Source organism: Acinonyx jubatus, chromosome B1, assembly GCF_027475565.1.
Source record: "Acinonyx jubatus isolate Ajub_Pintada_27869175 chromosome B1, VMU_Ajub_asm_v1.0, whole genome shotgun sequence".
NCBI classification, from domain to species: domain Eukaryota; kingdom Metazoa; phylum Chordata; class Mammalia; order Carnivora; family Felidae; genus Acinonyx; species Acinonyx jubatus.
Window position 1 is genome coordinate 131,554,210 of NC_069382.1, and position 16,369 is coordinate 131,570,578.

Sequence of the window (16,369 nt, forward strand, 5' to 3'; positions counted from 1 at the left end):
ACAGAACATTCCATCACTACAGAAATTTCTGTCTTGCCCTCAACAGTCTTCAACTCTGTGGCTCCCACAGGCAATCACAGTTCTGATTTCCATTACCATAGAACAGTTTTGTTTGTTCTAGAACTTTATGTAAATGGATTTATAAAGTAAATGCTCTTTTGACTCATTTTTTTCACTTAACATAATGTTTTTGAGATTCATTGATGTTGCATATTTCAGTAGCTCATTTTGAGAAATGTAATATCCAAAAGATTTTCATTTGTAAGTGAAAAAGATCTCCTTGCTTGGAGAACAAGAAATATTCCTGCAAATCTTCAGTCCTTCCACAGACTACAAACATGCCATTAAATAAATAAACTTGTATATAAGAAACACTAAATACAACTCCGTGCTTTTGAAAATAAGAAGTTACATTCATATATTCACTTAAAAGTCTTCTTTCAAAAATTTTTATGATTGATAGTACTGATAGAATTCAGGTCAGACTTCTAGATTAAGTACAGTTTCATTTGAAAGTCCTTTGAAAAGAATTTAAAACAGTTAAAGTTTAAATATTTAATGTTGTAACAGAAGTTACATGTTTTAATATTGGATATCTCAAAACTTAACACTCCTTAACAATGCATATAACCTTACTGATTACCTACCAAGTGTAGGAAGATATGACAGATTCCTGGAAAAGGGAACTTGCAGAAAGACAATGAATAATAAGGAAGATTAAGTTAGAGTCAAGTTTGAGGTAGGATATATATTCATAAAATTAGAGTAATACAATGTATAGTATGATAAATACCAAACAAAAGGAAGGAGGTACTTTTGTGGTAGTTTATGTGGTGGGTGTATCTATGCATAAGTAGAGTGCCTGCCAAATACAATGATGCCAATAGGTATCTATTCTTTTTCTTTTTCTCTTTTGATTAAAGTTGTATTTTGGTGGGGAAGTGAGGCTCTAAAACACATTGTGTTGGATTGAGAAGTTGCAAATAGAGATTTATGTTAGAATCATCTTATTGAGGGCTTTAAGTAAATAGTTTCTATCAATCAGGAATGGGATCTATTGTTGATTTTTAAAAAAGCCAACTTGTATTAAATGATCTAATTTCAGGAAATTAATTTTCTATGCTATATAGAATAAACTTAAAATACCATTTTGATCATCTAAATATTACTGAAATGAGTAGGTTGAGAATTAAAGCTCTAAATAGTAAAATCCACTTCCAAATCTACAAACAACGTTGGCATCTATTATTACTCTTTATAACTTGTGCCATCAAGAATTAACACCTAGTGGAAGAAATTGGTTGGTTTCAGCCTATTCATTGTTGTCATTCTTTTTTATTGCTGAATAGTGTACTATTATATGAATATACGATAATTTACTTATTCATTCTCCTGTTGATATACTTTGAGTTGTTTCCAGTTTTTACCAATTATAAATAAAGCTAGCATACACATTTATGTACAAGTTTTTTTTAATGGAAATATATTCTATTCTCTTGGGTGACTATCTATGAATAGAATTGTTGAGTCATACTGTAGGTATATGTTTATAATTAAAAAAAAAAACACCCTACCAAACCATTTCCCAAAGTAGTTTTGCCATTTTATACTTGCACCAATAATGTAGGAGAGTTCTGGTTTCTCCATATATTAGCCAATATTTAGTGTTTTTAGGCTTTTAAAATTTTAGCCATTTTTATGGGTCTAACTGGCATTTATTGTAGCTTTAATTTGCATTTCTCTGATGACCAATGACACCGAATGCTTTTTTATGTACTTATCAACCATTTGTAAATCTCCCTTGCCAAGTGCCTATTCAAGACTGCCCATTAAACAAAATTGTTTGTTTTTTTATCACTGAGTTGTAGGATATTTTTATATGATCTAGAACTTGTGTATATCAAGAGTATTTTCAGATGTTTATCAAGACAGTTTTCTTCTAGTCTGTGGCTTGTCTCTTTCATTTTCTTAATGGTGACTTGGATAAGAGGAAGCTTTTAATTTTGATCAATTTTTTTTTCTATTATGATGAGTACTTTCTGTGTCCTAAGAAATCTTTCCCTACTCCAAGATCAGAAAGCTATTTTCCTTCTAAAAGTTGTATTTTATTCTACTAGCTTTATAGATTTTAGCTTTTATGTTTCATTTTTTCCTTCATTAATATCCAGTTATTGAAAATTAACTTTTGATATCAAAACTTAGAATACAATAACTGAAAAGCCTGAATGCTAATTACATTTGCTATAAAGTTGTTTCGCTAATCGATACATATTTTTGCTTGAGACATAGTTTTCTTATAGGCGGGCCCATTGCCAAGACTAACCAGTTAATAATCAAGTGATTCCTATTGAAGTTGAAATTAAAGTGACTTCCAAAATCTTATCTTGTCCAATGGATTAAAAAGACAGAAAACTCATGTATGACTTTCCTTTTCTAAATTCCCTCCTGAATAAAGTAGCAGCAACAACAATGAAAACAAAACCTGATGTGGTCCCACAGTTTTATGATATTTCAGTGTCTGCAATTACTACTTAGTATATCTGTTGCCTATTTTATCTTTTCTGTTAACATATGGAAGAAGCTCCTTATTCATGTAAGTATGCTAGTTCCAAACATAATGGACAATGGTATAAAACTCAGCATTACTTGGTTTCAGTAGACAGAAACCCACCACAAAGTTGTGTAAGCAAAAAAGGAATTTGGTTAGATAATGTAACTTGAGACGTCCAGGGGCTGAGGCTATTTGGCCAAATGTGAATTGAAAATTATATAAAGAAAATATTTTCAAACGGTTAAAAATTTTGATAATTTTTAAAAATAGTGGAAATAGTTAACTCCCCTCATTCTAAAAACGCACTATTTGTAGATGTTAAAACTGTATGGAGACTTAAAAATAAAAAAAAAAGAAACAACTGTATGGAAACTCTAACAGTCAGAGGCAGGGAAAATTACTTAAATAAAATAGACATATTTGCCACATATAGTAATGTAATTGTCGTTGGTTTTCCAGAGAATTATCTGCAGTTAAAAAAAGAACCCCTGGTTTGTTAACTCAAATCAACTGTATTTTTTTTTTCTACATTCTAATTGCAATCTAAGAGTCAGTTTGTTGAATTGGATGTAGTGGGCATTTATTTATGATTTTTATAAAAAACAAGGAAACACAGAAGAGTAATAATAGTGCTGTGCAAATGACCTCTGGAATCCAGCTGGGACTCCAATGCTCACTTCTCCTCTGAGGTTATTAGCATCCTTGTTTGTTTTGACATTTGGGAAGACCCCAAGTCTCACTTTCTGCTGTTTGCAAAGAGCTGAGCTAGTTGAAAAGCAGAGATTGACCGTATTTCGTATGTTGTTTTGGTCTGCCGGTGTTTGTTCCTTAGCGCTGCTGTGGACACAGCCAGCACTGCTTGGAGCGGATTGTTTCTGTGGGTTGTGCAGCCTGGCTGCTGATGTCGTAGTTCCTGATAGTGGCTGCCAAGGAACCCTACTCCTTTCCATTTTGCCTGGTCCTCATTTCACCGGAAAACACACTGGCTGTAGCCGCACATAGACTTTTTTCCTCTTTCCCTTTCCCCCTCTTACCCCTCCCTAGACCTCTCTGGGCTTTGACGTCATGTGTGCTCCTTTCGGTTGCCATAGCAACCCCATTCCCCAAGCCCTCTGTCCGTCTCCTCTGGTAGGTTCCACAATGGTACAGGCAGCATCGCGCTGCACAATGGTTTCCAGGCAGTGAAAGAGGGTGATTCAGCAAGCCACTCTTCTTTTTTTTTTTTTTTCAAAAAACCTCCCCTTCTTCTTCTTTTTTTTTTTTTATGGGGGTGGGTGGTGCTTGTTATATGCTTACCTTTTTCTTTTCTTTTTTCATTTTTACAATTTTCCTGTTTTCTCCTCACCCCTCAATACCTAGGGGCTTGAGTGAGTTTAAGATTGGGTTTTCTTGGAAATCACCTGTCCATCACTAATTTTAAACAATTTCCCCACCTCCAAAGAATCTATTCCTTATTACAATTTGGAATGTGGTTAATGAAAAACAAGTAGGGAGGATTTCTGGGGCAAACACTGCTGGATCAGGATCGTAGTTCTCAAGCACGGAATGGTAGGTGCTCTTTGCTCATTCTGGGTTCTAACCTGTTTTTTGGAGGGTGGGGTGATGCCTATGGATTGCTCCTGGTGGGGCGGGAGAGCAAGCATGGGAGAAGTGGGAGAGATGGGGTGGAAAGCAGGTTAATGAAGTGAAGTACCTCTAAGGCAAGAAGCTACCAGCCTTTCCTTGTGTGTGGAGCATCTCTCCCCAGACTTGGGTGTGTGGAAACCTTTCTGTTTGGAGTGAGGGTTGGCAGGGGGTGGGAGGGAGCTTTCTTATTGTGACCAGGGGTTTTTAGACCAATGCAGAGCTACAGAAAGGAAGAGAAGAAAAACAGCCGGGGTGGGGGGGGGGGGAAAGAGGGGGAAGGAGGGAGAGAGAGAAAAGGAGAGGTGGGGAGAGAGACGGAGAGAGAGAGAACAGCTGTGCTTGTTAGAAGTGCTGACCTCAGTCCTATATCTGAGAAATGCTCTGGGTTCCATAAAACATCAAAAAATCATGTCTTTAAGTATACATTTATGTTTACTTCCTGAGAGGTATAATTTAAATGAATATTTTGGAACATATTTACATATTTTTAGTAGGGAATAGTATTTATATATTTTAGTTGCAAAACTAATGGCATTACTCTTGCAGAGACATTCTAGGCTGAATTTGGGCTGGGAAGAGGAACACAGGACAGGGGTCAGGATAGAGATTAGAGAAAACATTGGCACTGCAGTCGCAAAGGTAAGGGGTTCCTTTAAGAAAGTGATCTCCTATCACAGCAGGCAGCATTTTTTTTTAATGGCAGGGTTCCCATATTCTGTGCTGGGATACTGTGTCCCCTAGAAATGTCAGAGCTCTTTTGGGAAAAAATCAGCAATGAGCATGGCAATATACTCATCAGAATTTATGTATTTGTGCCTGCAGCAAAAAAAAAAAAAAAAAAAAAAAAACGTGATTTATTGGAAAATCTTCAAGTGAATCAAGGTTAGAGATATTTTAAGAAAAACTGTATATGCATTTTCCCCTGTACATTGAAATCTAGAGGCTGTCTCTGCTTTTACCTCCTAACACATAACTTCCCAGGTGCTGCAATTTAGCTACCGAAAAAGAATGGCTTATCCCATGGCAGTAGGCTCTGAAGGAATCACAAGGTTGTTTACATGGGCTGTCTTTGCTGCAGAGCCTGACAGTGTCTTTACAGCAGCACTGCATGCTTCTGGTGTGTTGATGATAACTTTTATGAACGAACTGGAAAGAGGCAGTCTAAGTCATGGGACAGGCCACAGTTCAGATTGCAGGAAAATAAGTGCACTCAGCATTGCCAGCCCAAGGTCCAATTTCCTCCTTGCATCCCTAGTCTGCTACTTGCCAGACCCAGGAAGATCTCACAGAATGCTGATCACCGTATTAAAAATGGTTGCAGGAATGACCACTTCTCCAGAGACGCTTCTGTACATTTTCTACCTTAGGTGAGCATATATGCTGCGAATATAGATAGTGATGCTCATGAATGAGCTCAGAAGCTTCAGACTCTACTTCAGAACCTTTGGATTTTAGGGGCAGGACAGTTTGGATGAGCAGTTTTGCTGCTTTTGGTACGTATTCCTTTTCTGCCTCGATCTCACTCTTAATTGACATGAAGTACCAGGTTAGCTTATTTTCTTACACAGAGCAAACGATTTTCTCTTCCCCACAACGGAACAGCAAATCAGATGACAAAGGTGGCATGACCTTAGATATTAAAGAGTCTTCATGCTTCCTCATTTGCACATCACTCTCTCCTGTTGTTGCAAAGTATCTTTAACTTGATGGGCTCCTGGCATTACAAAATCTTCGCAGTTTTGGTAAAAAAAATTTTTTTTGATGATGAGGCAGTGAGAAATCATATGTAGAGTGGAGAAATCAGCTGCCTCCAGCTTCCTGCTTGCTTGCCCCAGAACAGCATCTGCTGTTGGGAGGAGTGTGTTTGTCATGCTGGAAGGGGATGTTTATGAACAGATCCCAGAGGGACCGAGTGTGTTTTGCTGTCATTGTCTGGTATGTCTGCAGCTATTAGTATTTAATGGTTTCATAGTACGTGGTCAATGATTTTCAAGGTTAGAATGAACTGAGACTAGGTTGTGAATGCTATAAAATAAATGTACGTTTTTAAATTATAGGAAATTCATAGGATTTCCCTTGTTAATATATCTTATAAGAATATCATAAGCGAAAGGTATCTGCCTAGCCAAAATAATATGAAAAAGCCTCCCATGTTTAAAGGTAAAGCATCCCATATTTAAAGGTCTTTTTTTGTTTTGTTGTTGTTGTTGTTGTTGTTTTTTAGTTTTATTGTGGCTTTATGTAAATGAATATATTTCTTTGGATGTAATCTTAGGGAAAAAGTCTTTTAATACTGATGATAAAAAATAAAGACAAACTGGGGTGTTTCTTGTTTGTGAAACATGGGGGCAGATATTCTCTCTTCCTGCTCTAGTTGTGACTTCAGGTCACATTTGGAGCTCAAAAGACTTTGCACGAAATTGGTGGGTTCAAATCAAATGATTGCTTACTTGCTTATGAGAATAATGGGTCTCAAAGCAAGTCTTCCTTCGATCAGAATAAGAAGTAAACAAATTGACACTTAAAATTCTTTCTCCATTGTGCCTACTATCTCCTCTTGTAGCCTCCTTTAAGCTTTTGGTTGGACGCTGCAACACTTGGGCAAAAAGAACCATAAAGTGTCCAATAATGACAGAAAGGAATACAATGCTGTATTTGCTGCAGACTATTTCTTTCTTACCACACATGCATCTCTTACACCTCCTTCTGAGGACCGAAGATTTAGATAAAGTTGGGCCTATGGACTACTGGGGGAATGCTTATTGGGAAAGGAGAACAAGACCCATTTATCCCTTTAGTATATTAAATATATTTATTGCATTATATGAGTATGAGATGAGACACTGCTGCTGATTAGAGAAAAGATCATGCTGCACATTGATTATTTCTCTTTGAAAGAGAAAATGTAATTTAGAATTGTAGCTTGGATTTTCAGAAATTTATCTCTCCGTACATATTTTCATGGCAAAGTTGTAAGGTTTTGACTAAAGATTTTTCAGTTTGAGTACGTTTTATCCTTATGAGAAAATCAAGGCAAAGTGTGGGGGGGAGTGAAAAATCCATATGTTTTAGGTACTATCCTACCCTCTCCCCCATGTCTTATTGTGAATCTTGGTAGAAACTCCAAATGGAGAACTCAGGTGACATTAAAAATCCTTAAATAAAAAGAAGCATTTTGGCTTGAAAAGTGCTACAAATTTATACTTATTTTTGGTAAAGAATTTTCTAGGTGAATTGATGCTTTAGATCCATAATAAGCCACTATGGCCTTCCTCACTGTTCTTATCTCTGAGATGTGAAAGCCATAGGTTTATAAAGCTAATGTTCCTAGGAGTGGAAAGTAAAGATTTGAATGGAAAAAGAGATGACTGAAGGCTCCTTAGAAACATTCTTAACCCACAGTTGCTCTGAAATCCCATACAGTGTGCAGGTGTAAGTGAAATTCCCCTACAGGCCAATCAGGAATTTGCAGAGTAACCTGCTCAGTAATAAACAGGATTTTTGCTACATTGTGTGTGTGTGTGTGTGTGTGTGTGTGTGTGTGTGTGTGTGTGTTAGAATGCAGGGAAAAACCCCCACCACCCAGCAGTGATTTAAAGTACTAGAAATTCATCTTAGTGACTTCTCTTCATAGAAGTAAAACTGCTCCTAGTTTCTGGATGTTAACCTGCCTGGGTTCTCCATGTGCTTCCTGAAAATGGGTTTCTTCAAGTAATTGTCCTCTTCTCATACACTGGAAGTAGGATGTGAGCATTGGTAGTGAAGTAAAGCTCTTAGGCCCATTTATTTGGCAAGGTTTCTTCAGTGTCTGTACTTCCTCTGTCATTGCAGTTATCACACTATCTAGTAATTACATATTCCTGTTTCCTGTGTTCTCTACTAAAGTATAATCTCCACCAAGTACTGACTGTGTCTGTTTGGCACATTGTTGGGGCTCAATAAATAGTCCTTGGATGAATGTCTCCTGTGTACAGTGTTCTCTGCTAAGTGCAATGGAAGGAAGAGTTTGGAGCCATTTGGGAGCATATAATCATTTAGGGAGATGAGGTTAAATAACAAGGATGGTATATGATCAAGGGCTCCTATTAGTGATTTGACACTAAATATAATAGGAATTCAGAGGAGAAATAAATTCCTGTCCTCTGAAATGGTGGTAGGTGACATTGGAGGTCACACTGGGATGTTCACAGAGCAGGAGAGTGTGGTGTGGAAAGAATTCTTAGTAGTAAGTTGTAAGCACCTGGCCAGGAAAGGGACTCTTAGTTGGGGCAGAGAGGATGGTTTTATTTGGGTATTGTGAGCATACTTTCCAAAGTTCTAGAAATTAAAACTCATGGTTTGATAATGGGTAGAACATTGGAAATTGGTACAATCTTGGAGAATCTGGTCCATTATAATCACAAAAAGTAACAGTAACAGATTGAAGTTACAAACCTATTTTTGTAACTAGATCAGATTAGGAAAAACATACATACAGGTCTGTTTCCAGCTTCAGACCATTTTCAGTTTAGTTTTATTCTATTTCAAATACTTCAGAGGTTTTTGAACTTCTTCTTTTATCAGTAAGCATGTAACCCATTTTTCCAATGAAATCTTATGTGAAAAGCAGAATATGCAAACATGCAAGCGTGGAACTGTTTCCATAGAAGCTGAGTAGGGTGCCTTGTATCTCAAAACCAAACTGATATAACAAAACCCAAATATCATGTCAGATTTTATGTCAAGATTTTAAAATATCCAGCTACTCTGGTATTGGTAACCCCAAAGTTCTTGTGCTTGTGATAAATTTAAATAGAGTAAACCAGCCTGGGATGTTTTATTCCCTCATCCTGTGTGCCATCACTCATTTTCAGTTATCTTTGTCAGTCTTTTGGTTTCCTAATGCAGATGAAATTCCCATTTAAGTGTTCAAATCAAACTCATTCTGTGTTTTTGCTTTGATTTTAGGCTAGCGTGAAGAACACCAAAGGCAGGACCATTTCAGATCTTCATTATGGCAACTCATGCAAGAAGCTGTTGAATTAGAACCATTTCCTATAGATGAGAAACCATACAAGCAGTGGTGAGTTGCAAATTTAAAAATATTCCACAGCAGAAAACATGTGATCTTTATAACTCATGTAAATATTGCATGTGATTTAGTGTATGGATCTGAAGAAATACTGCTCCAAATAATGTGAAGTAAAGAAATGAAAATAAACAAGACAGAATGTTTGATTGATGGTGCAGTGCTATTACTGCCACATAGAGTAGCATGAAGTCTTGGGGTACATGGGTAAATTGTGTCACACCAGGGACAGGAGGGTGCTACTGCCCGGGACGATACCAGTCTGTGTAAGATGGCTGCAGTGAACAATTTCATGTTGCTGAGTTAACAGTCGAGTGACATTATTTTTCAGTGGTTTTTATTATTTGCAACACAATTACACATTTTACCAATTTACCCTGTAGGTAAAAGAATTGGTTCTCTGTGAAAAGAACCTGTAATGCTCAATACCTTTCAGGAATACACACACACACACACACACACACACACACACACACACACTCACTCTTATGTAAACATACAGGAATATATATAAGAATGTATATAATATATATATTAACATAGCATTTAGATCCTTGCAAATAAGGGGAGAGAAATCATATCACAGTTTTATAAAATGCAATTCATAGACATTTACCCTACAGATCCTTGTGCCTAATATAGCAACATTAAAAGTAGATCCAGTTTTGGGGCACCTGGGTGGCTGTCTGTTGAGTGTCCAACTTCAGCTGAGGTCATAATCTCGTGGTTTGAGACTTTGAGCCCCATACTGGGCTCGCTGCTGTCAACCCTGTCAGCGCAAAGCCAACTTCAGCTCTTCTGTTCCCCTCTCTCTGCTCATGTCCAGCTTGTGCTTTCCCCAAAATAAATAAATATATTTTAAGAAGTAGATCCAGTTTCTCTGCTGGTTGGAATAATTTTTAAAACTTATTATCTTATAAAAATATCAGCACACACAGGCAGAATATTTTTTATAAAATACTTGATGCTTTATAGTCATCAAAGTCAATAATCAATAGACTCCAGCAGAGATGAAGCAGTTATAGTCTGTCAAATAACTTTGAGAAATAGTGTATGACAGCAAGATTCCAAAAGAAGCTGTTTTGAACTGGTGATCAATATATCTCTTTCGTTTGCTTAGTGGCTTATGTAACTCTGGGTAGGTAGGCTTTCTTGTGAATTAACTATAACTACAGAAGACTGATGAAATTAACCCTGTACTTCTTTCACATCATGATTTTCATTACAGTCTGCCTACAGTTATATCGAGAAAGTAGATATAATAGCCATTGCTATGCTGTGCTTAATCACCATGAACTAAATGAGTGTTTGTTATAAAGGAGAATAGTATGTAATTGCCAATAATGAACCATCTAGGGTCTAAAGGAAGGGCAACTTTATATGGTTGAACTTAACGCTTTGCGTTACGTGTCACTCCCAGTGATGTAGAAAACATATATTGCCCCGTCTTAAACATTTACTCATTAAGCAAACATTTATTGAGAATCTGTGATGTAGACATTATCCTTGACTCTTGGGATAGATGAAAGAGATAGTATCTGCCTTAAAGAAGCTTTCAGTCTAAAGAGTGTGGTGCTTATGCTAAAATGTGCCATTAATTGGGGGGAGATAATGTTCAAAGAGTGTGGTACTTACACACTGGGCGGTTAAATGGGTAGACATGCGGTGCTAAAGGAAGTGCAGCAGAGGAGACTCTAATACAGATGGGCTGGGAATTTGTCAAGGCTTCCTGAAGGGAGTGATATTTTAGCTGAATGTTAAGGACAATGAGAAATAATCAGTGGAAGGGAACAGTGGGAATACTTTTCAAGGGCCCAAAGGTTTAACAGAGTATGATTTTTTGGGAGCACTCTGTGCCATTTACTGTGCTAGGGCATAAATGGGGGTGTAGAAATGAAACTGAAGAGGGGTACAGGAGACATATCATGAAGGATCTCTTAAATAAAGCTAAAAAGTTTGTACTTTATGCCAATATGAAGAGCTTTTAAAATATTCTAAGTAGGAGAATGACACGATCAGGTTTATTTTTTAATTGTGAAATATATCATAGACATAGAAATGTGTATAAAACAAATATAGTTTAAGGAATAATTATAAAGCAAACCTCATATAACCACCATTCATATTAAGGAATAGACTCTTAGTAAGTACCTATGTGTTCCTTTAAGATCACATGCTTTTTCTTCTCCACTAAAGGTGACCACTAACCACTATTTTGCCTCTTATCACATTTGTTCCTTGTTCCTTTGCTTTTCTTTGTAGGTTTTCCATCTTACAGTCATAGTATATATATACATATATATATGTATGTATATATATTCTTAATCAACTGATTTTGCTGAACATTATAAGATTCTTCTACGTTAATGTATGTAGTTTATTCATTTAATTATGTAGTATTCTACTCCATGAATATACCAAATTTACTTATCCATTTTACTGTTGGTGAATATTTAGATTGTTTCTGTATTACTTATGCTAATTTATGTGCATAACCTTTATTTATATATAAACAAATATATTTATGCAAATATATTCATTAAATAGATTAAATATATTTATTATAAATAATATATTTGTAATAAAGTTATTAGTTATATATAGTTATATATATAGTTACTCATAGATTCTAGTATACATGTGTAAAATCTTCTTCAGGAAAGGAACTACTGAATTTGGGGGTATGTGCACATTCAGGTTTTCCAAATAATGCTAGAATATTGTCCCCAATCGGTTATATCAGTTTACACTCCCATCAGCAAGGGAAGTTCTCTATTCTCACCAACATTTGATTAATAAGTTCTTAAGTTTCACTAATCAGGTGGGTACATAATTGTACTCATGAAAGTATTAATTGGCTTTTTGCTGATTACTGATGAGGAAGAACATCTTTTCATTTTTTATTGGTCATTTGATTTTCTTTTGTGAAGTACCTACTCAAGTGTTTATGAGATTTGTCTTTCAAAATAATAACTAGCATTTATTGAGTTCTTACTGTGTAATTGCTTGTGCTAAGCACTTTGCAGGCATTTAATCTTCATATCATCCTTATGATTTACAGATAAGGGAACTCAGGTTTAGAGATGTTAAATAACTTGCTAACAGTCATACAGCTAAGAAACAGTGGATTTAGCATTTGGGGGCTTTCTGACCCCAGAGTTCTTCAATTTCTTGGATAGCATTTGGAAGAAGATTAGACCGAGTCAGAGAGAACACCTAATGTGGTCTATTGAAGGAATCCAGTTAAAAAATCATAGGAACATAAACCAAAGAATCACCAGTAGAATGTAAGTACAAAGCAACTGGACTCAGTACTGAATGTTGTGGGTAAAGAAGAGGCAGAATATATAAAGTCTTGTTACTTGTTGCTTAGGTATAGTCAACATTAGTCATACAGTGTATATTTATATTCCAGGTGTTGTGATTAAGTGTAAAGAATTATGATTCCATGATTCAATAAGAGATGAATTTAGTTCTGGGTACCTGGGTGGCTCAGCCAGTTAAGTGTTCAACTCTTGATTTCAGCTCAGGACATGATCTCATGGTTCCCTAGATCAAGCCCTGCGTGGAGCTCTGTGCTCTGCCTCTGCTTCTCTCTCTACCTCTCCCCTGCTCTCTCTCTCAAAATAAGTAAATATTAAAAAAAAAAAGAAATGAATTTAGTTCATGGGACCATCAAATTTAGGGTAGAGAGACCACCGTGTTCATTCAACTCTTCACTGTTTTAAAATGTGGAACCTGGTGCAAAAAGAGCTTACGTGGCTTGTTCAAGATCACATGTTATGAAGTGTCAGATAAAGACTAGATATCAGGCTGGCAAAGAATGTAAAGGAGTAACAACTTGCCTGATTTTTAAATTACTTGAAAATATAATCAACTTACTTTATCTGTTAAACATTTAAAAAATTGTTTTTAACTTTTATCTATTTTTGAGAGACACAGAATGCAAGCAGGACAGAGGCAGACAGAGAGGGAGACAAAGAATCTGAAGCAGGCTCCAGGCTCTGAGCTGTCATCACAGGGCCTGACACGGGGCTTGAACCCATGAACTGTGAGATCATGACCTGAGCTGAAGTCGGACACTTAACTGACTCAGCCACCAGGAGCCCCTGCTAAACGTTTTTGTTTTTGTTTTTGTTTTTGTTTGTTTTTTAAGTCAGTTGCCTCATCATCGTTGTTAGCTGGTTTATTTAATGTAGTCTAGAATTCTATTTGCCTGCCCATGATTCTACCAATGGAGCCACCAGATCCGATTTGCTATTGTTACCATGTAACTGCTCTGCTTACCTTTGATATGCTCCATTGGCTATGTAATAAGTTCACTTTTCCTTAACATATACCATACTCCCATTCACCCCCATTTTAGTAACTGGTGATCTTTCGAATTGCCTGGGGACACTAATGTGCTTCATTCTCATCACACACACTCAAATGTTTCTTACCTCTGTGATTTACTTCATACTGTCTATTCTGCCTATATTCATCCCACCCAATCTTTACTTAGTCATTAGCCAACTTTTAAGGCATTTGCAATTGAAAGAATGGTCTGGGGACCAGCAGCGTGAGCATCATGGGTATCATCTGGGGCTTGGTAGAAAAGCCATATCTCACATCCCATCCAGATACCCTGGCTCAGAATCTTTCAAACAAGATTCTCACATGATTTCAAGTCTTGGAAGTACTGCTGAGACTCACTCTAGACTTCTCAGGTGTTACCAGAAACCTTCCCTGACTCCTTCCATTGGGAATGCCTTCCTGGTGTTCTCAAAGTAGCCTAGGTATATCTATCTCATTGTATTACATAAACAGTAGCATGTTTTACTATTTATGTGTCTGTGTCTTTGCCTTAGCTTGTGAGTAATTTGACCCAGATCTAATTATCTTTTGGTTTTCCATGCCTAGCACAGTGCCTAATACTTGGTAATACTGAACAAATGTTTGTTGAATGATTGTTTGATGAAAGAAAGAAAACAGAGCAGGAGATAGATACATAGAAAGATAGGAACAGAAGTAGGAAAGAGAATCATAAGGAGAAAAGGCATAAAGCCAAAGGAACTTCATAGAGAAAAAGGTAGACTAAAAAAATTTTTTTAATATCTCTGGATACAATCTGGAAAGCAGCCTGACAGTCTACAATCTTATGTAAGTAGATTATGTGATAAATGTGAATATTGTTGGCCAAATCCCTCAGAAGCAAAAATTACCTTAATTTTTTATATAATTACAGTATAGTTTTATTGTTGTTGTTTTTGTTGAGTAAATTTTGCTAAAATTTGTTTTACTTTCCTAAACAAAGTATTCTACTTAACTAATCAGAGATTGTTCAGAGTACTGTGGAAAGTGGATAGAGGATGCAGGTTTGTTTGAAGCTGTATAGAAGACAGAAATAAGAGGCCAGTGAGTGGAGAATAGGCACCATACATAAAAGACCTTTCTGACGGTTAGAATTATTTGTAAGTCCATGCTTTTAGAAGAATAGTGAATTTTCCAGCACTGCATTTAACCCTCTTCATGTTTGACCAAATACTACAAACATGTTAGAGATGATACTACTTGATGTGAGAGATTGAACTCAGTGACTTCTAAGGTCTAGGGTTCTTGTGAATTATGAGTCTATAATTGTTCAGAGTAGTGCTGGAAGAATGAGGGTTATAATACATGATTATAATAGTGGATAATATTTATTGAGTGATTGCTTGTGCCACTCACCGTGCAAAGCACTTTGCATGCACTAATTCATTTAATCCTCACAGGAATCCTACTGAGCATTTCCATTTTATAAATGATGAAACTGAAGCATGGGAGATTTAGTAACTTGCCCTAGATCATGCAGCTAGTGTTGGTAGAGCCCAGGGAGTCCAACTGGGGAGCACTTCCTTTTTTATCACTGTGTTGAATCCTTCTCAATATTAAAGATGAAAGTTGGACTCAGTGGAGCTTTAAAACATTGATGTGGTTTAAATTCCAAGTAAGTGTGCTAATAGGAATTCTAAGAAATGATAACATAATCAAAGTAAAAAGAGATAGAAATGAGTGTAACGGGTTTGTGGAACCAAATGCCTCACATATGAGATGAATTAAGAGGATATTCAGAAATTTGTCATTATGGTGCCATTTTGTCTTGTTTTTCAATGGCTACAAGCTACCAAGATGGGAAACCAAGTCCTCAGGAGTATAGTTCACCCTAGTAAAAACAGCATAACTAGCCCTCATATTGTATAAAAATTTAAAGGCTTTTCACCAATTGGTGGAACCTCAGGCTGTATCTCCTGGGAAGATGGATTTGGGACTGTCACTGTTTGAGAGGTCCCAAGTAATTTGATGTCCTACTAGGAAAATAATAAGGTGGTCTTTATAAGTTGGCATTTTACTGGAGTTTATTTGAAGAGTGAGTTAGCTTAAATTTTAGCATGTCTCAGATTCTTCGTAGATAGTTCTGTGTATTCCAATAACCACTATTAGAGGAACTACTATTAAAATGAAAGTATGAGATCTTAACGAAAATTTGGTTAACACAAAAAATGTTTTCAGGGGCACCTGGGTGGCTCAGTCAGTTAGGTGTCTGACTTTGGCTCAGGTCATGATCTTGTGGTTTGTGAGTTCGAGCCCCGTGTTGGTCTCTGTGCTAACAGCTTGGAGCTTGGAGCCTGCTTCGGATTCTGTGTCTCCTCCTCTCTCTGCCCCTTCCCTGCTCACACTCTGTCTCTCTCAATAATAAATAAATGTTAAAAAAAATTAAGAAAATAAAAACAAAAACAAAAAACGTGTTCAGATTAGGGCCTGTTGGAAAATTTAGTCCATAGTGTAGCAGCATTCATTACATGTGATAATCTATTATTTATAGTGCAGATATCAGAAATTATACATGCTGGATATTTCACAGTTTTCTTTCTAGTTGTACTTTTGGAAATTATAGGTGGTTTGTTTGTTCTTTAAATCCTTAAGGCCCACTTTTTTTTTTTTGGTCCCTAAGGCCCACTTTTAAGCACCTTTAAATTTGAGAGTGGATAACTTTGATGATATTGTCTTTAGAAAATCATTTATAAGTCTTAAGAATCAAAATAATTCTTTTTTGAAATTTAATTTAATAAGATTTAAAGATATTCTACTCCCTTACTCCCCCC

The 16,369-nt window shown here is 36.4% G+C and overlaps 1 protein-coding gene across 9 annotated transcripts in view; it reads left to right on the top strand.

Moving 5' to 3' along the window:
- Positions 1–3,678: 3,678 nt before the first annotated feature.
- MAPK10 (mitogen-activated protein kinase 10) overlaps positions 3,679–16,369 on the top strand; it is a 310,137-nt gene continuing 297,446 nt past the window's right edge. The window contains exons 1-3 of one of the 9 annotated variants that reach the window (XM_053216133.1): positions 3,692–4,099; positions 5,545–5,670; positions 9,125–9,239. The gene's annotated coding sequence lies outside the window, so the exon portion shown is untranslated. Of the gene's footprint in view, positions 4,100–5,544; positions 5,671–5,954; positions 6,113–9,124; positions 9,240–16,369 lie in introns of those variants that run through there. The other 8 variants (XM_053216137.1, XM_015067345.3, XM_053216135.1 and 5 more) reach the window with 8 other exon arrangements.